The sequence below is a fragment of the Pan paniscus genome, chromosome 5, assembly GCF_029289425.2.
Source record: "Pan paniscus chromosome 5, NHGRI_mPanPan1-v2.0_pri, whole genome shotgun sequence".
Taxonomy (NCBI): Eukaryota; Metazoa; Chordata; class Mammalia; order Primates; family Hominidae; genus Pan; species Pan paniscus.
Window position 1 is genome coordinate 155,770,493 of NC_073254.2, and position 21,439 is coordinate 155,791,931.

The following is a 21,439-nucleotide window of genomic DNA, read 5'->3' on the forward strand; positions in this document are numbered from 1 at the left end:
AAGAAGTTAAACAATACCTAAGCAGGAATAACACAAAGAAGACCATACCAGGGCCTATTAATTAGGGTTCCATCAGGTAAGTGGAACGACTATAAGTGATGTACAGTCAGGGATTTATTTTGAGGATTAGACCTTAGGCAATTGTAGAAGCTTCTTAAGTGGTCTATATAAGGCTATCAACTCTGTGCTAACATTAGGACTGAAGTCACCAAGGAAATATAGACATTAATTAAGGGGGATCCAAGAGTGAGCCCTGAGGGAACTTGTGGGGGAAAAGTGAAATCTATAAGGCAAAACTAGAACCCACGAGAACAAATAGGAACATGTATTTGTCCCACTCCCTCCAATCTTGATAATGTAAGTGAACTGAAAACAAAGCTGGCACTCTTCCCTGTGAAACTATACATGACTTGGCCTGGGATTCAAAGATCTAACAAAGTATTTCTGGTTAGAAAAACTAAGCCCAGGTTTTGCTCCCCATTACCAGTGAGGTAAACCAGTAGATCAGTAACAGTATGCATGAGCTACAACAGTACCTCGCCCCGTGCCAACCTTCGCAGTGTTAAAGACCAGCTGTTACTTCACTTCTACCTTCCCAATCTCACACAAGTTTCTGTTGTGACCCATCGTAAACTAGAATGATACAGTGAAAGGATTCCTGAGAAACATTCCAGTTTAGCTATACTGAACTGTTGCCACAGTCCACCCCCTTACAACTTGGCACTCCCATATACACCTTTCAACAATACTTAACTTCTAAATGAAGACAGTAGTAAAATTATCTTTTTGCATAGCACAATACTGATATATACTAAAATACTGATATATAACTAAAAACATGCTAAAACTCTCTGAAAAGATGATACAAAATCCCTTTATTCAATTTTGGTTAATGTTTATTTTTCTTCTAATCGAATCACACTCCCCCTAAGATATATTATAACTTAAATACTGAAATATAAGCTCAGTTACTATTAATACTTCCTATGTTATATGTTAGGGAGATGGAGGGAGGGAAAAGATAGTTGGATGGAGAAAAAAATGTATAAATATCTTCATATAAAAATAAGAAAGAAATTCTCAAATATTATGGTGTTCATTTCTGCAGCTGGTGACATGATTTCAGTTAATATTTGTTACTTCAGTCTTCTACTACCCACTCCTATTCCCTTTGTCTTCAGTAAGCACTTTGCCTGGTCATAATTCTTTGCCTAATGGGGTAAAACAAGCCTTCATCCCTGAAGTGAGATAAACTGCTAATGGCCCAGCCATTTGCAGTTTTGCTGTAGTTTTTCTTTGACTCATCACAGAGCATGGAAGTATTAAGATGTGTCCCAAGATATTTTGTGAATTACAAACACATTCCTCCTTACCACAATAGTGCAGTCAAAACTTAATTTCCTCTTGATGGTCAAAATCAGTCATTGCAGTCAGTATAACCTCCCCTTCTCTGCCCATTGATTTACCACCATGAGAATCCCTAAGTGGTCATATGACAGCGTCAAATTTTCATGTAATAGAACTATTGCTATGTCCCCTGGTGGAAGCATTCCTCTCTTGAGAACTAAGACCTCTAGACAAGATGAGCCAAGGTTGCATAGATAAGAAGCAATAATTTTGTTAGTAATGGATTAGGGGTAAGCAAGGAGATAAGCCATTCACTTTCATTTCCACTTCTTGATTCCCAGATCTGTGTAATGAGAGAAAAACACTACAAATTGGACACAGATTCAGAGCATATGCTCTATTTTGGATGACATTACTCAAGCCCTACAAAGTGTTGCCATGCATCTGGCACCATAATTTAGTCTTCAAAAGGCCATTCTATCAGACCAGCTGCTTCAGAGTGATGGAGAACATAATAATACAAGTGACGTCCATGTTCACAGGGCCATTGCTGCATTTTGTTAGCTGTAGAATGAGTTTCCTGGTTAGAAGCAATGCTGTGTGGAATACCATGTTGGTGAGTAGGGCATTTTGTAAATCCACAGAGGGTGATTTTGGCAGAAGCATTGTAGGCAGAAAAGGCAAATGCATATCTAGAATGAGTTTCCATTGCAATGAGAACAAAGCATTCCCCCTTTTATGTTAGAAATAATTAACCTACTTGCTACCAAGTCACAAGCTGATCCTCCTGGGGGCTCAGTATCCATCTCAGGTAGCAGGTTGGGCACTCAGCAGTGGCAGTTGTCAGATCAGCTTTGATGAGTGGAAGTGAACATTGCTTAGCCCACGCATAGCTTCCTTCACTGCTGCCCATGACCACTTTGTTTATGAGCCAATCGGACAAAGATAGATGTAGCTGCAGAAACAAGTTCATTTATGTCCATAGAATGGACCACTATGCCCACTTATTCATCTGAAGTGGCTCTTTGGTGAGCCTTGATATCGGACACAAATATCTTCATGATCTATGCCTGATGTGATCTATGCCAAGATTCACATACATCTTTCCAGACCTCATTATCACCAAGTCACCAGTCATGTTCCTTTTAATTGAGAATCATTCAGCCAAACTCTTAGCCACACCGTTTAAACTAGTGGATATCTGACCTTATCTCTTCCTCCAGATAAAACTTTACCCATGGATTACAACAGGCAAAAATATATTTTTTTGTGTTTTAATCAGTGCTATAAAACCAGGAAATAAAATAAATTAAAAACATAAATGTTGGAAAGAAAAAAAGTGTACTGTCTTTATTCAAACATAACATGGTTGTGTATGGTAGAAACTATAAATATCTAAAAAATATACTACTAGAGCTCATACATGATTTTAACAATGCCACAGACATAGGTTAACATTAAAATAACTATTGAATTTCTATACACTAGCAAAGAATGGGAAAACTAAATAAAAAATCCAATACAATTTAAAATAGTATCAATGGACACAAAATACTTGGAAAACTTAAATAAAATATGTCTAAGATCTGTATGCTGAGAATAAAAAACATTGCTGGAAGAAATTAAAGAATATTTAAATAAATAGAAATATATACCATTTTCATGGATTTGAAGACTCAATATTTTTAAGATGCATTTTTTTTTTCTAAATTGATCTGTAGAGTCAAAGTATTCCCAAACAAAATCTTAGGTGTATTTTTATTTTGGTAGAAATTGACAAGATGATTTTAACATGTATATGAAAAGACCAAGGCTGGGCACAGTGGCTCATGCCAGTATTCCCAGCACTTTGGGAGGCTGAGGCAGGTGGATCACCTGAGGTCAGGAGTTCAAGACAAGCCTAGCCAACATGGCAAAACCCCAACTCTACTAAAAATACAAAAAAAAATTAGCCGGGCGTGGTAGCACGTGCCTGTAATCCCAGCTACTCGGGAGGCTGAGGCAAGAGAATCGCTTGAACCTGGGAGGCGGAGATTGCAGTGAGCCAAGATCATGCCACTGCGCTCCAGCCTGGGTAACAGAGTGAGACTCTATCTCAAAAAAAGAAAGAAAAGAAAAGACCGACTACTCAGAATAGCCAAAATTATCTTGAAATAGAAAAATACTTTGTAGTACTTATATCACTTGATTTCAAAACTTATTATAATCAAGATGGCATGATATGATGTAAAGATAGATTAATAGTTGAACAAAAGCGTTAGTGAGTCCAGAAACTGAACCACATTTACCCAGTCACTTGATCATTTTTTAAATGAGTCATCAACATAAGTTAATAGGGGGAAGAAAAGTCTTTTTGACAAAAGGTTCTGTAAAAAATGACTACTTATAAGAAAAAAGTTGCACCTCAAACTCTGCACCATTCATAAAAATTAATTCAAGAAAGATCATAGTCCTGAATGTAAAAGATAAAATTCTAAAACCTCTTGAAGAAAACATAGAGGATTATTTTTGCAACCCTGTGAGAGACAATCCCAGGCCCTGAACTGTGGGTTTCCATGTCTGTTTTTGCATTGCCCAATTTTAGCAAAATTTCTGTCAAATTTGTTTAACCAGAATCTCTCACCCTTCATATCTGATCATTGTCAATATTAGACCAAATTCCTTATCTCCCACCACCTCCCAGGTGATATCTGATTACTCTGGCCTGACTTCAGCAAGAATCCTGTTAAGCTGATTTAACCAGAATCCCTTCTTACTCCTCATGTTTCCTCTTAGTAATTTTCCATCCACTGCCCCAACTTGCTTCTTGTCTATAAATGCTCACTTGTCTTTGCTGGACTTTCAGAGGCTGGAAGTCCAAGATCAAGTTGTGAGCAGGATTGGTTTAGGGGCTGGACATGGAGAATGTGCCAGTACAATGGTCTCTGATGTCCCTTTTTATAAGGACACTAATCCTGTTTGATGAGAGCCTGTCACCATTATGACCTCGCTTAACCTTAATTTCTTCCTTAGAGGTCTCATCTCCAAACAACCACACAGGGGATTAGGGCTTCAACATATGAATTTTGGGGAGATACAAACATTTTGTCCATAGCAGTCATAAAAATGTCAGTTTGGATTAACTCTAAAATAAATAATGCATTGTTTTACTTAATAAGAATGAACCAATCTCTGATTCTCAAAGCTTGGGTTCTCATCAGCAACCTAGGCCATTGAGTCAAATAGAAATAATTACACATTCAAGATGTTATCTAAATATGATACAAATTGAATATTAGCGTAACCTACTGACAGAAGCTTGCCTTGTTAACAGTACTTACTTACAAAAAAAAATTTGAGTGTCTTTTGTGCAATACCCAATATATTAGGAACTGTTATTAAATGAGGTATAATGATGTGATAACAACAAGCCATATGGTTACAGACATACTTCACTAGCTGTTCTGCAGGATGAGCATGAACAGTAGCATTGTATAAACAATTTAGCATTGCCAAAATGAAGTAGTGATTTGAAGTGATTGTATGGATATATCAAAATAAAACTTGCTAAATGGAGTAAGACAGGTTTTAGCATGAATTAACGACATAATTATTTCAGCTTATACTTTAGCTACCAAGTCCTGGCATAGGTGTAATAGGATAGAGTGCTAGGAAGCACAAGCCTCTAAAAGTGAGAACTCAGATGTTCAAACACAGAAACCCAACAAGCCTGAAAAATATTGCCCTACGAGAAATTAGAACTCCAAAGAGTTGCTTTCCAAAGTTAAAATTTCTGTGGTACAACATTTTCATTCTCATGAAAATGATAACTTCTTAGAATGGATACCAAAAAATAGCAACTGGGCACAGCTGGATGGCTGCCTGGTCTTTAGTGCGAGAGTCCTGATGTTTTTCAAACAAGAGGCCAGTTGTTATTGAGTTTTAGAGAGAAAGAATTATTTAGTGCAGGTATACTCCTTACCCATTTGTGTATATGCACGTTTTATGTATAGCTCTGTTCTATAACTGAGAGCTTATGACAGAGAGTCATAAGTCTCTTGAAGAAGGAGGAAGAAGAAATGATAAAAGGGAAGCCAAGGAAAGCCCTGCCTGACAAATAGAACACCTGTCAGGGCAACGTTTCATGGGATCTAAGAGTACACACTGGCGCAGGCCCAATTAGCTAGGCAAATGATTTAGGTATTAAAGGGACATAAGTCATGAGAACAGAGTGTTGGTCAAAGTCAAGCTTAAAAAGTGAGACTTTCCTTCACTAATGAAATATTTCCTAATAAATTTCCTAATAAAATATTTCCTAATGAAAAAGGTAAAGGGTATTAAGAATCTTTGTTTTTATTTATTTATGTATTAGAGAGAGGGTCTCACTCTGTCACCTAGGCTGCAGTGTAGTGGTGCAATCACAGCTCACCGCAGCCTCAAACTCCTGGGCTCAAGCAATCTTCCTGCCTCAGTCTCCCAAGTAGCTAGGATTACAGGCACACATTAGCACTCCTGGTTAATTTATTTATTAATTTTTTTTTTTTTTTTTGCAAGTACAGGGTCTACTTATGTCGCCCAGGCTGGTCTTAAACTCCTGGCCTCAAGCAAGCCTCCTGCCTTGGCCTTCAAAAGCACTGGAATTACAGCCATAAGTCACTACACCCAGTCAAGAATCTTTTCAAACTGATACCCGTTACAAGGAATTTTAACCACTTGGACTGCCAGTCTGATAAAACTTCTGTAACAGCACTAGCATGTGAATTTTAGTTTGTTTTTTAAACAGAGCTTTAGTTACGTAGATCTGAAGGAACGAGATCTGTAGAAAAGCCGTTTGATCCAGCACTCAAATAACAGTTCTTGACGGAAAGAATGAAGTTCTAAACTATAATTATTAGCCAAAATGTCATTATACATTTAAAAAATCCCATCTTTCCAGACAAAATAGTTGGAAAAAAAGAAATGAATCCAATAAAGCATTGTCTCTAAAAAATTCATTGGTACTGCTAGCATGATTTTTAACATAATTCATTTAAGATTTTATAATAGGTAACCTGGACATAGGAATGCTGCCATGTTTGTAGGCCGCTCAATAGGAAAGATGAAACTCATCAACCAAGGCAGACATATTGCAGCCACCTAACCTTGTCTGCCACATAATAGTTTCCCTATAAAGATTTGTTGATGCATTGACTGCTTGGTTTAAAGGCCTTAATAGTACAGCATTCATTTCTTATGAAGTACTTTCTAATATCTTGCATTTAAGTTTTAAGTGTAACCTTTGCTATATTATGGGACTGACTCATTTATTGCATTAAAACTAACAGATGCATATTGAGTAATTAGCTTTGCCTTTCTTTCTATACTTTCTCTTAAATCTTTATAAGGGATAGCATGGGAACTATATTTTTATCTCCAAGTTTGCCTCCAAGTCCAGCTGTGTAGTGAAAGGGCAGCAGGAAACTTCATGAAGTATGCCTTCAGCTCAGAGTCAGAACCCGCATTCAGAACTTTGCTGGGGATGAGAGAAAGGTCAAACCTGTGGGTTAAAAGAGAAAGAGAGAGAGATAAGAAATTTACAGATTTTTATGAAGAAAGCTACAATAATTTGTGCTCTGGACACAGACGGACTTGGGTTAGGGTCCTGGCTGTACCACTTAACCTACATAGGCTTAGTTTCTATATTAATAAAGCAGGGCTGATGGTGAATATAAAGATTTTAAAGGCTCTAGAATATAGCAGGGACTCAAAAAATGTTACAGTTATTATTCCAAAGAACATTTGGTGACATAAAAACATGAGGATAAATATCATCCAGGAAAAATGGAAGATTCTGCGTAGGTGATAGTCCAAACACCATTCAGAAAGCCAGTGCATGGGCAAATTGCTTTGGAGCCACAAAAAGCTAGGAATTAATGACGTCTTGGGCTTCAAGGAAATAGTGGGGAGCTGATCTCCCACAGGTGTGGGAATCTATCCAAACTCTCTGTTTTCCTCCGTGTCCTCTGACTGATGCCCAAATCCAACCTGGATGACTTGTCACACCTGTGACACTAGCACCCACCCAACTCTGATACTCACCAGTTTAGCAAGGCCCTCTGCCATGTTCAGGTACATAAACTCCAGACCCCTTGGGACACACTGACTTATACTTTGGGGCACTTTGTCCCACTGGAAGAATATGGGAGTAGGGAGAATAGAGAACAATGGTAAGAGAAGCTTACTCTCCCAGCCTCATCATCTCCGGCTTTCTCTATCACTGAACCCTTTCCTCATAGACTCTCCAGATCTCATGAGCTTGATTAGGCGACTCATGAAAAATTCTCATTACTGAAGCCTGAGATTTCTCCTTTGCCTGCCAGTCACCCTCTGTCTCTCCAGAGTCAGAACGTTTGCAATTTCCAGCTCAATGATTATTTTAACAAGTGAATTAGGTTTGTTGCCCACTCTGTAGATTTAGGAAGGACCCTTATCTATGAGTGATTTCGGTCTCACATCCCAAAAGTCCACATTTCCACTTCAGCAGGCCACATCATGTTTGTTCACGGTTCAGAATATCTGAACTTTTAGTTTAGAACTGGCTGGTGGGGACCTGGAGTTCATGCAGGCAGTCTGCTCTGGAGTCTGTGTCCTTATTCCCATTCTAGTCCACATCCCTCTAACTAGAGTGGATGGGGAGGGGAGGGGAATGGAACAAAAAAGGTAGCTTAAAGTTGGATTGAATAGAATCTTGAAAGCTAAACCAAAGAATTAGAATCTTACTATGTAGGCAGTCAGAATTCAGAGAGATTAAACAAAGTGGTTTTTGAGGAATAGTAATTGGTTGGCAGAACACAGGATTGAATAGAATAAGGAAGATATTAAAAGATTAAGAGACTGTTTAGAAGGTATTACATTAATCTAGGTTTAACAAGATGAAAACTCAGCCTAGGAGGTAACATTGGGAACTAAAAAGAAGTGATGGGCATGAGCCAGTTAACATCAGCATGACCTGGTGGGTGATTGGAGTGGAGAGTAAAAGCGATAAGTCTGGTTTTAAGAGTAGATGATGAGGAGATCTAATTACATACACACACCCATAACTAAGGAGTTGTATTTGATAAATTATTTAATCTGAACCTAAATATTTTTATTCCTTAATTTAAACCTCCTCCCTTTTTTATCTTCAGCTTAAACATTGCTGTTTAAATCCTCCTTAACACTTTACGCTTAAGACTAAATGATCCTGATATTTTTTTTCTCATTCCTCCACTTCTTAAATACATATACATATATATATATATATATATGCTAATTAATGGGCAGAGTTGGTATGCATGTACTGTCTATATCTCTATAGGTGAAAGCAAAAAACAGATTCTGGAGATAAAAATAAGAATGATAGCTCTCCTTTATTGAACACTTATTATGTACCTACTTCTGTGCTGAGCTGCTCATATGTATTATCTATTGAATGCCCATAACAACCCTAAGAAATAGATACCATTATTGTCTTCATTTGCCCAGGAGGAGGCTGAGGCTTGGAGGAGTATAAGAACTTGCTGACAGTCATAACATCTGAAGGGGATTAGAATATGTCACGCCAAAATATGCCACTTTGGCATAATAATTATTTTAAGTTGAAGGCAATTGAGAAAAAGCAGACACAAGAAGAGCTCTTTTCCCTCCCCTATCTGCCTAAACATAGGGCATAAAGCTTTCTTGTGAAAGTATTTCCCCACCTTCCATATCAGGAAAGGGATAACAAACTGTAGCACTGGAAATGGAGACAGCACCTAAATAAGTCTGTATAGACAAACCTTACTACATAACCTTTATCTAGCAGTTAATTTCCCCCATATATTTACCTTCCCACAATTTGCCACTCCTAGAAAGCCAAGCCCCTTTCTTTTGTGTAGTCACTTCTCCATAATTTATCACTCTTTGTTAAAATGTTAAAATGGTGTATAAGGCCAAGTCTAGTCACTTCTTTGGGCTGTTTCCTTCTGTTTCTTTAAAGCCCATGTACATGTACAAAGATTAACATCCAGTAAATTTTGAATGCTTTTCTTCTGTTAATCTGTCTTCTATTAATTTAATTCACAGGCCCCAACTACAGAAGATAAGAGGGCATAGGAAAAGTTTTTCCTCTCTACAAGCCAAAAGTCGCAAGGCTAATATTTACTCCCCTGATTCTCATCTCCAGAGCCCACACCCTTCATCACTACTGATAAAGGTATGATAATGAATTCTAAATTCCTTTCTTAAAATCTGCTAATTGGGTAAAGAAGTAAAGAAAAGTTTGATATTCTCCTCCATATAATGGCTTATTTCTAGCTATAACTTACTTGTCAAATACAAATGCTACTGTGGTACTATTTATGTGACATGTGATCCAAAGACTGTTACCACACACTACACTAAAACATGGATATGACATATTTCCTGTGAAGAAGAATTTGGTATGATTTAGAAAATCTTGAATCATATTCAATAACTTAATTTTTTATCCAGGATATAAACATATAATTGTTTCAAGGTATAAACTCCTGTACAGAATGTCAGTGTATTATGGCACACCCCATAAAGAGACTGTAAAAAACAATTATAGTTTTATGCTCAATTAAAGAGACAGAAATTTTTAAAAGGGGCTATGTCAATCAGAAAGAAAAGTACCTAGAGCTCATTAATTTAAAGACAGTAATTGATACGCTTGCTTCAGGAGTGTTTTTCATATTATCATTAATCAACTCTTCATTTGAAAAACACACACGAGGGAATTACTCAAAGAGTAGGTATCACATTTAATTTTTTCCACTATGTTTTTCCTAGTTTCAAATATGTTTTTCAAATCTGGCATTCATGGTTGCTACTGCATTGGAATAATGGTAACAACAGGCTGATGAGAATCTTAAGTGGCACTTACTCAGTGGAGTAATTGGAAACTGCAATGGTTATACAAATAAATGCCCCTCAGAGGGAAGAATGAGAGATTTGCCTTGAAACTGCAGCTGTAAAAAGTTAGTGCTGGTAAGTGAAGAAACAGAAACTAAGTGATAGAGAATGGGAACCAAGGTAGAAATAACTAACAAAGATCACTGTGCAGAACTGTAGTGGTGTTCAGAGTAGATGTGCAAGTCCATATGCATGTAGCAAATACAAGTCTCAACCCACAAAAAAACGTGAAGATGAATATATTTTAATTTTGTTAATAAAGTTATTTTAATTTCTGTTATAAGCTCTCTTCCACCAAGACAGAAGCATGGTCACATGCCTGGGTAAAAAGAATATCCCAGATACCCAAGACTAGACAGCGTGCAGGGGTGACAGGCTTATTAACTTCACACTCACTGGGCCATCAGTACTTTACTTATAACCTCATTCATGGTTTTGAAGTTTTAAAAAAATGTTGCCACTTTGTTATTTTGTTACTCCTCTCTTATAAGTGATTTTCAGATAAGCAGAAACACATTAAAGGGAAAGTTTATTTGATTCATTTGCAAGGCAGAGTCCATGGATTTCTTTTGGCTATCCCTTTTTGCACTTTCAATGGAACAAACAGTGCAATTTTTATCCCTTCTGTTTTTAGAGCAGCAGCTGTAAAAGTAATTAATGGCTAAAGAGACTCTAGCACATCCTACTGAAAGGCCATTCTGGGTTCAGCAGGAGCTCTGGACCCCAGGCTCCTGCCTCTGCACGTTCACAGACTTGCAGAGAGCACTCTGATGAATGCTGAAGGACCCCCCTCCCAAACTTGGGATCTCCGCAGCACCCTGATCCATTTTGACCACTGCCACTTATAAAGAAAACTGGTATCAACAGGTGTTTTCATACCTGTTTCCAGTGATGACTTTGGTGCATATCCAGTATTCTTTTTTTTTAATCTCTGGGAGTTGACAATGTTCTCATGAATTCTATTAAAAAATGAGCATTTCCCCTAATATGTTTTCTCTTCCTTTCAGCCTTCACTTTCTTCTTTTTGTCTCTACCTTCCTTAAAATAGCATTGTGCAAAAACATCCCTGCGGTTAAATAATAATCATGTATAATGAGGAAGCGTTCTGTGTGTGCCCTCTGTAGAGTCAGAGGCCTGATGTGGGACTGAAAACACAAGCTGGCCTCCAGGCCTGGTGAGGGTCATGCTCCCTGTGACCTCGAGTCAATTGCTCGACACTTTGGATTCTCAGTTTTCTGATCTTTAAAATAAGGATGACAGTACCTACCTGGTCTACTTCACAGTGTCCTTGAGGGATCATGAAAGTGAGTGTATTTTGTAAACTGCAGTGTTCCATAGGGACATAAGGAATGTTGGTCTTATTGATTTTGTTAGAACAAGACTCTTCAGAAACAGTGGTGAGAGAGAGGAATCAGTCCGGGATTCCTCTTTTCCATCTCATTGACTCATCTGATAACACTGAGTTAGTGGCTTGCTGCTGCATATTCCCTAGTGGACTGAGAGAACACACATTTGCCAAATATGGAGGGGAAGATGAGCATTCTGAACGCCCTCCTATTGTCTGCACTGGAGCTAAGCCAGGCCACATCTTCAGGATAATGATCTGAGGACGGTCAGGCTCAATTCATTCTGCCTGAGCTTTGCTGCTGCCCCTTCAAACTACTTACGAAAGTGGTATTAGGTTGTGATGGCTGCTGCCCCACCCTTGGGAGAATGCCCAGGGGATGTGGACTGCCCTAGGCAGCCACAGGAAACTGGACCAGAAAGTGCAGAGTCACTGTGTGCCCAGGCGCCTGCAGGCAGATCTTTCTCCACCACATACATTTTTAGTGGGCCCTCTCACAAATGCCTGATATTTAACATTTGAGAAAGTCAGCAAAATGTTTTGTTAGTCTTTTATTCACCATTTTAAGAATATAATGTTTATCCAGTTGGTATCGGATAAAATCGGGAAAAAAAAATATGACTGCACTATAGACTCAGAGCCCAAAATTATTCTGATGATGGCCAAGTAAAAACATTAAAAGCTGAAAAATATAATAGCATCCAGGATATTACTGAAGATTAGTTTTAAGCTTAAGTTTTTTTCCCTCACTTATCCAAATTTGAGTATGAGAAGATTTAAAGAATTCTATAAAAACTGTGAAAATGCATCTGCTAAATTAATAACAGTATTTATTTCACAAAAATATCCTAAGTTTTGTAATGCCTCTAAAACAATTCTCAAACTTCTTGGTCTCAGTATCCCTTTAAAATTCATACATTATTTAGGACCCCAAAGGGCTTTTGTTCATGTAGATAATATCAATATGTATTTATTGTATTAAAAGTTAAACTTGAGAGTTTTTAAAAATTTATTTACTAATTCATTTAAAATTAACAAAAACAAACATACTACCTGTTAACATCAGTGCAATGATGTCGTCATATTGATGCCAGATTTCTTGCTCCTTAGCTCAGCTAGGTCTGGGTTCTTGTCTCATGACCAGGAAGAAGTAGGCACCTGGGCACTCTTAGAGTGAGCAAGGCAGGAAATTTTATTGAGTGATGAAACAGCTTTTTCAGGAAGGGGATGGGGATGGTCCCCCTATCCAAAGGCAGGAGAGTTCTCAATATAACCGAGCCCAGGGCTTTTTAAGGGCTCAGAATAGGGAGTGTGTGCTGACTGGTTTGTGAGTATGCAAAAAAGGTCAAAGCAAAGATGCCACTCAAAGGTGGGCACGACATTGTAGAAAATCAATTAGGAAAGGGTAGGTATGTGTAAAATGGGTGAAGGGTGGAGATCAATCAGAGGAAAGCACACCAAACAGGAAAGCGGGTTCTCAATCTGGTTCGAGGAGTTAACTTGTAGCTTGGCTTTCAGGCTTTAAACTGTCTTTGGCTTGGACGTGGGATTTCGCTGGGGACCCGCCCCTACATGCTTAGGCATTTGGCTGCCTCCTGCTGCTCTCAATATTTCATATAGCTATGGAAAAACTCTACTCATAAGGAAATGAGAGTGAGAAGGGCAAATGACTTCTTAGTGCTTGCTTGTCAAGGGCCTGTTTGACAATGTTTGCTCTAAAATATTTTGATCTCCATGAAAAAAGTGTTAAAGAAAATGAGGAATTACAATTTATTATCCTAGGATTTTTAAAAGTCTGTTTCATTGATCTTAAAAAGTATATTTGTATTGTTAAAATTGTGGGCTATGAGTTTGAATCTTCATCCTGTCATGTACTGGTTAAATGACCTTGGACAAGCTATTTAAGTTTTCTGGACTTCAGTGTCCTCATCTGTAAAATAAAAATGATAATTGTATACCTTCCCCTTGGGGATGTTGTGATGAGCAAATTACTTAACCTTATGTATGTCATGGTTGTCTAGAGGGAAAAAAACATATATATAAAATATTGGATATGTTCTATATATGTGTGTGTGACAGAGATACACACACACAAACACACACACACACAGAGATTTATGTTAAGGAATTGGCACATGTTACGGAGGCTGGACAGTCCAAAATCTGCAGGGTGGACTGGCGCCTGGAGACCCAGGGAAAAGCCAGTGTTGCAGCTCAAGTCCAAAGGTCATTTGCTGGCAGAATTATCTCTTGCTCCAGGGAAGGTTCATCTTTTGTTCTGTTAAGGCCTTCAACTGATTGAATAATTATGGAGGGCAATTTATTTTGCTCACAGTCCACCAATTTAAATGTTAATCTCAAAAACACCCTCAAAGTAACAACCAGAATAATGTCATTACATATATGGGCACCATGATCCAGCCAAGTTGATATAAGACATTTTCGTTGACCAAAAAAGCCAAACTCTATAAAATATTTGAAGATATTTATTCTGAGCCAAATGTGAGGACCATGATCTGTGACAAAGCCTCAGGAATTCCTGAGAATATGTGCCCAAGGTGGTTGGGTTACAACTTGATTGTATACACTTTAGGGAGACAGAAATTACAGGCAAAAACATAATACATATAAGATTCACATTGGTTCGGCCTGGAAAGGCAGGACATCTAGGGGGGCGGGGGAGTGTGACTTCCAGGTCATAGGTAAATTCAAAGATTTCCTGATTGGCAATTTGTTGAAAGAGTTAAGTTATCTAAAGCAAGCTTGTCCAACCTGCAGCCTGCAGGCCACATGCAGCCCAGGACAGCTTTTAATGCGGCCCAATACAAATTCATACACTTAAAACATTATGAAATTTTTTTGTAATTTTTTTTTTAAGCTCATCAGCTATCGTTGGTGTTAGTGTATTTTATGTGTGGCCCAAGACAATTCTTCCAGTGTGGCCCAGGGAAGCCAAATGATTGGACACTCCTAATCTAAAGAGTTAAAGTCAGCAGAAAGAAATGCTTGGGGTTAAGACAAGGGGGGCTATGGAAGTCAAAGTTCTTGTTATATAGATGAAGCCTCCAGGTAGCAAGCTTCAAAGACAGTGATCATGGTAAATGTATCTTATCAGATCTTAAAATGTGCCAAACTCTTAATTAAATCACTCAAGGATCAGGAAAAGACCTGGAAAGGGAAGGGGATTCTCTACAAAGTGTAAATTCTTCCCACAAGAGATAGCTTTGCAGGGCCATTTCAAAATATGTCAAAGAAATATATTTTGGGGTAAAATACTTTGATTTCTTTCAGGGACTGCCATCTGTCACGTGATGCTGCACTAGAGTCAGGTTGGAAATTGGTATCTTATTGCTACAAAGAGTCTGTTTTCTCAGTCTTAAGATCTCTGTTTTAATGTTAATGTGAGTCGATTGTGCCTGAATTCCAAAGGAAGGAGAGTATAACAAGGCACATTCAAACCTCCTTCCCATCATGGTCAGAACTAGTTTTTTAGATTTCTCCGAAATCCCTTTGACTGAGAGGATGGGGTCCATTCAGTTAGTAGGTTGGGGGGCTCAGAATTTTATTTTTGGTTTACACTTTGAATGGTGCCTGGCATATACAAACTCTAAACAAATGTTATATATTCTTAATATTGTATTGAATATATTGTTTTTAGGTGTTGCATGAAAAAATCAAGTAATATGCAAAGCAAATTTTTATTTTTATGGAGAAAAAAACCATAAAACCCAGGAAACAAGTAATAAAGGTTAACATGGCTTTTTATACTTAATAATACTTCATATTTTTGAATTAATATATAAGAAGATTCAGAAAAACCAGTGGGAAAAATATGTAACTGTTGATGAAAAGAGTTAAACTCCGTACAATATTTGAAGAGATTTATTCTGAGCCAAATATGAGTGACGATGGCCCATGACACAGCCCTCAGGAGGTCCTGAGAACATGCGTCCAAGGTGGCTGGGGTACAGCTTGGTTTTATATATTTTAGGAAGGCATGTGACACCAATCAAATACATTTAAGAAATACATTGGTTTGGTCCAGAAAGGTGGGACAACTCAAAGTGGGAGGCTTTCAGGCTACAGGTAAATTTAAACATTTTCTGGTTGACAATTGGTTGAGCTTGTCTAAGACTTGGGATGGATAGAAATGAATGTTCACGTTAAAAATAAAGGATTGCAGAGACCAAGTTTTATTGTGCAGAGGAAGCTCTCAGATAGCAGACTTCAGAAAGAACAGGTTGTAAATTGTTTCTTACCAGACTTAAAAGGATGCCTGCCTCTTAGCTGATTGTCTTCTGGATCTGGAAAGAAAGGAAGGAAAACAAAGGGGAAAGGGGATTCTCTACAGAATGTGGATTTTTCCCACAAGAGACTTTGCAGGGCAATTTCAAGGTATGGCAAGGAAATATATTTTGTGGTTAAATATTTTTTCCTCATCTTATAATGTTATGCCAGAATCAGATTGAAAAGTAAGTCACAAAATATAGGGTCAAATAAAATCCATCTGATGAGAACTTATGGTTTGTAGGGCATGACTCCCTAGACCCCTTAGGTAGGAATTTGGGTAACATAAAAAAATCAGAGCTTAGTCCTCATAACCCAGAAACAAATCTTATCATATACAGTGATATGATAAAAATTGGCATCACAATGTGAAAGGTGAGTTAATCATTCAGTAAACAGTGTTTAAACAATTGCTAATTATTTGTTTAAAAAATTACTTTATATCCTCACTTTAACCACAAAATAAATTCCAATTCTATTTAAGAGTGAAATGCTAAACATACACACACACACACACACACACACACACACAAATTACAGAAAATAATTTATAAATTTATCTATATCTATATATAGATAAATATTTAGCTTATCTTTGGGTAGGATTTTAACTCAGAAATCATTGGAAATATTACTAAAACATTAAAACATTGATTACATTAAAATTACCGGTGTTAAAGGTAACAAATTGTGAAAGAACATCTACGCAAATGTAACACAGAATCGTTAGTATATGTAAAATATTGCAGGCTTACATAAATTTATAGGAGCAATATAAGATCCCACTGGGGGAAAAAAATGGCAATGGTATCATCCTGGTCTGTCAGTTTCCTTTGAGTCACAAGGATAATAGAAGTACAGATTCTTTAAAGTAATGGAAATTTATGTAGAATTCCTCAGAATGCAGAGTTAGAGAGAAAATCATCCCTTAAGTAACAGTCATCTGGGACCCCAATGTCATCTTAACTGGGACAAAGTGTTGGCTTCAAAGACAATTATGAGAACTGTCTTGTTTAGGACAATCTCTTGTTTGCCTTTCATTTGTACTTCATAAAAACTGAACATGATTAAATTGTTTGGTAACAATAGATGGATTGAAGAAATTGATTCATGGGAATACATTTTGGACTAGATTTGTCACACCCACAAATGAAAAATGGATGTTTTCTAGACTTTCACTTATTTTAATTGATGCACAATGGCTTATTTAAAATGTTTCAGCCTTAATCCTCCCTCTTCCTGCTTTTTGTGAGATTTTCTGGTCTCACCAACTACAGTTCTTTCCAGGTTTTGGGATGGAAAAAGCGTGGTACCTTTTCATCCCATCATAAGGGTCACAGCCAACACTCCTATAACAAAAAACAGGTTAACATGAGAAAAGCATAACACATTTCTTTAATCAAAGTTTTATATGACATGGGAGGCTTCAGAAATGAAGACCTAAAGACCCAGGGAAAACTGTCTATTTTTTTGCTTAGGATCAATGAAGAATGGACAGCCGTGTAGAACCGTGATTGGACCAAAGGTTGTGATCTAATGGTGATAGGTTGCAGGGGAAACCCAGCAAGGCCTGACTGTTCAGATTCTTCTTGGCCTCTTTGTGTGATATTTCTTTCTCCTGGGTATGCAGCAGGACCCCTCTGGAATGAGGGTCTTATGACCTGCTTTCAAGCAAGGTAGGTCAGATGGCTTCCTTGTGGCCAGCTCCTACACAGAAAGTTTAGAGCAATATTTCTAGTTTCTATGACCCACCTTGGGAAAGAGGAATTCTAGTTTCTATGGCCTGCCTTGGGGAACAGGAAAAAGAAAGGCAGGAGAAAGTCAGAGACAGACTTTGATTCTGAGACCCTTCCAATGTCCTTCGGTTTAAAGCACTCAGCATGCCAAAGTGCCATGCTGAGGTGGTTCAGAAAACCCCCAACACAGGACTGTGAGCTCATGGCTGGTGGGGACTTACTGTCTATGTGAGTCTGTGCCTCACACAAGTGCATCACACCCCCATGCCTCAACACCACATGTAAAGACAACTCCCTTGAAGGATTAATTGGCACTTTAAAAAGGATGTTGGAACAGAGAACCAAATTCCGGATACTTTCTTTCCCCTACTATTTCCACAAGAGGCACCATGCAGGTTGACTCTTAGCCCTGGTTGTCCCAAACCAGAATGAAAGGTCTGGCTTGACTCATGGAGATTAGCTTAGGCTGCTGGGCAAAAGAACCAAACCCTGGTCCTGACTGTTGGCATTGGAGCCTTCTGTGTGGTCTAGTGGAGAAAATACTTGCTGGGAGCCAGAAATTGAGATCTGCTCCTTGTCCAGTCTTCAGAGCAGGTGGCGGGGCCAGCTTTGCCAGAGTCCAAGTGGGGCACTTATGTTTGCAGCCTTCAGATTTCCCTAAAAATAGCAAGACCTCTGCATCCATGTATCTTTTGGTTGAGTCTCAGTCACTTGTAAGCTTCAACAATTAAATTTACCTCCCTGAACCTCAATGTTCTCATTTATAAAATGGAAGAACTGCTTACATCATGCCCCTTAAGAAGATTAAATAACATTGCACTGCACACATAGAGCATGTGTTTGGTGTATAATAATCTCAAGAAATGAACTTCTCTCCCCCTTAAGCTTATGTCACCATCTTGTTTCCTAACAGATCCATTTTTGATTAATTTTCAGAGAGGAAAGGATCATATATATTCAAATGGTGTTTTATTAGCTAATAAGGCAAACTAAATGTTCTCTCCCAAGCATATTGGTATTTTAATATGGAAAAATGGGAAATTATGCTGTCATGGTGATACCTGAGGCAGCGAGGAGAAGCCAACAAGGACTGTATCCAGAGATTCAGGAGAAATTATCCAAGAATTCTTTGCTTCATAGCATTTTTGAATCAATCTTTTGATTTAAGCCTTCTGAAACTTAACTTGCCAATATTTTGAAAAGTGCACTATCAAGATTGTTGTCAATCACACCCTAGTGTGGTTTAACTTTCAGATCCCTTTTTGGAAGGGAAGTTTTATTTAATCCATGTGTTGAGAAGAGGAGGATGCAGTTCATATAACCTGGATATTTAAAGAGTGAAGGGAGAAAGAAGATACAGTGAATATGAAATGAAACTTTCACATAATTCACACATGTACCCAGAGTTGCAAGGAGAAAACAAAAGTATTGGTACGTAAGTACTTTTACGTGAAATGATTTAAAATGTTTGCATATGGTATTTTTTGTTGTAGTTTCTGAGATGGAGTCCTGCTCTGTCGCTCAGGCTAGAGTGCCATGCCACGGTATTTTGATTTATTATTCTTTATTTTGAATTTCTCTACTCAAAGGTACATTTTAAATACCCTTAATCATCATCATGATCCCACACTTCCTGCAGATTCCCATAGAAAGTCACACATCTTCCTCCTGTTGAACTATTGCTCCACAAATCATAGTATTTGCCTAGGATTTTGCTTTTTAAAGTTCCATTGCCACATTTGTGGTAAATTCTATTGTGTATGGTAACACATGATAACAACAATGCGTAGCGCCTAAAAGCTCTAATGACCAGCAATTCTGTGGTCAGTAAAAGGAAATTACATAACATTAGTAGCCAATATGCTGTTGAGGGAAAAGTCCTCACATTTCTCCTGACCATCCCTGCCCCTGTCACTTGCCACTAATAGTAGGTTTTGCAACTAGGTTTGGGGGTGAGTGGACCCTGGAGTACTATTCTCTGTACCCCCAAACCATGCCCAACCCTTCTACTTGGTTATTTCAACTCAGTGGTGGGCAAGTTTTGTTGTATTTAACTCCTACACAACTTTACTCTGTCTGTTCTATCATAAACCATGTGTGCCTAGTACTATCCAGCTAAGCATTTTCATTATTACTTTATTTACATAAAACCCTTTTAAAAAAATAATTTGACCTAAGATACAGGTCATCCTGGACTTTCCACCATGTGTGTTCTGTCAGTGGTGGTTTGTCTTTTTTGGGGGGGATATTTTGTTTTTTGTTTGTTTTGTTTTCAATTTTTTGAGTATTTACTATTTAAATAAAAAGCAATGGCAGCAAAGGTTTCTATTTCCATGTCCCTTTGAGCTTTTTCCTTGACATCCACTTCTCTCACAAGGATCTGGCCTTCATGCCAAGTCTCTGCTGATCTTCACTGCGGAGGGCAGCTCCTCCCAGGAGAGGGTCCAGCCCCTCCATTGGCTGATGCTGGCCTCACATTTGTCCTGACCCTCTGTCTGGCTTGTGCTGCCCGTGATTATGGCTCCTGCCGCCCGCTCAGTGGCCCATGGGATTGTGGAGCAGAAAGCAGAAAAGGAATTTTGGATTACAGGGGGAAATGATGCTTTAAAAAGGCAACAGTTTTCTGATGTCTATTTTTTTTTCATTCTAAGATAGTTTCATAAATTTCCTCTTCATTTCAACCAAGTACGCTTGGTTATACTTCCTAAGGAATTTTGTTCAACTAGATGGTATGTTTTGGTGAATTAATCCAAGAGGACGCTACTGAAAAAATATTATATATATGCAGCTTTCTTCACAGAACATATAACAGGATATATATTTGGGATGTTAATTTAAAAAACAATTTTAAGGTTAAAGAATGATATAGTGTGCTAGATTAAGATGTACTGAGCAAGTCATGCTTTACCTTTTGTTCGTTTTACTAGGTCATTTAAATTCCTTTTATGTGCTCCTCAGGGCAGTTAACTCTTTACATGTTTGATTCAGTGCTGGAAAGGCTATAGGTATTGAAAGGCTCTAAAAAGTTAAGTGATTAAATAATTATGCTCATTATCTTTATCATATTTGATGTTTTAAATACTGCTAATAATTCATCTTACTTTATTTGCACTCAAAAGCTATTCTTGGATTTAATATTTCTAGTAATAAAAAAAGCAAAACAGATATTCTCTCATTTGTGTTCCTCAAAGTTAATTCTTTATTATCTTCCTTCTCCTCAAACATGAAGTTTTATCAACGGTGATGCATTTTCTTGTGTGTTTCTTACTCTATCAGGCTTGATCCAGTCAGACTCACACACCTGAGATGAAACCCAGGCTCCTGGAAGCTATGAAATTGTTCAGTAATGTAGCCTTATAAGTAAGCAATTAAAGCAGTCCCGGAGTCCAGTAAGGCCTATGCCATTCATACTGGCAACAGGCGATGTATTTTCCATCACTCTTTCCCCTTGCCCAGATAGCTTCTCTCGAAATAGATGGTATGTTTTATTCTATCAAGCATTTATATTACCTTTTCCTTCCTAGCCATTTTAATGGAAATGGGTGGAGAATAAACAGTAACTCAATAAGAAGTCATAATTGCTCATTGTAGTACATCATTCATTGTATGATTTTGTAATATAATTGTTATTGGGGTCTTATTGACTGGATTCTTGGTTTCTCCTGTCCTTGTTAGGTTTTGTGTTGACTATTTTCTCTTTCTATTTTTTTCCTAAGACTTTTAAAGTGTTTCTCAAAGTATGGTCTTTGTTAAACTTTCTGCATCCCGTAATGTGGGTGTTCAAAAGATTCCTGGTCCCCACTCCCTACCCACT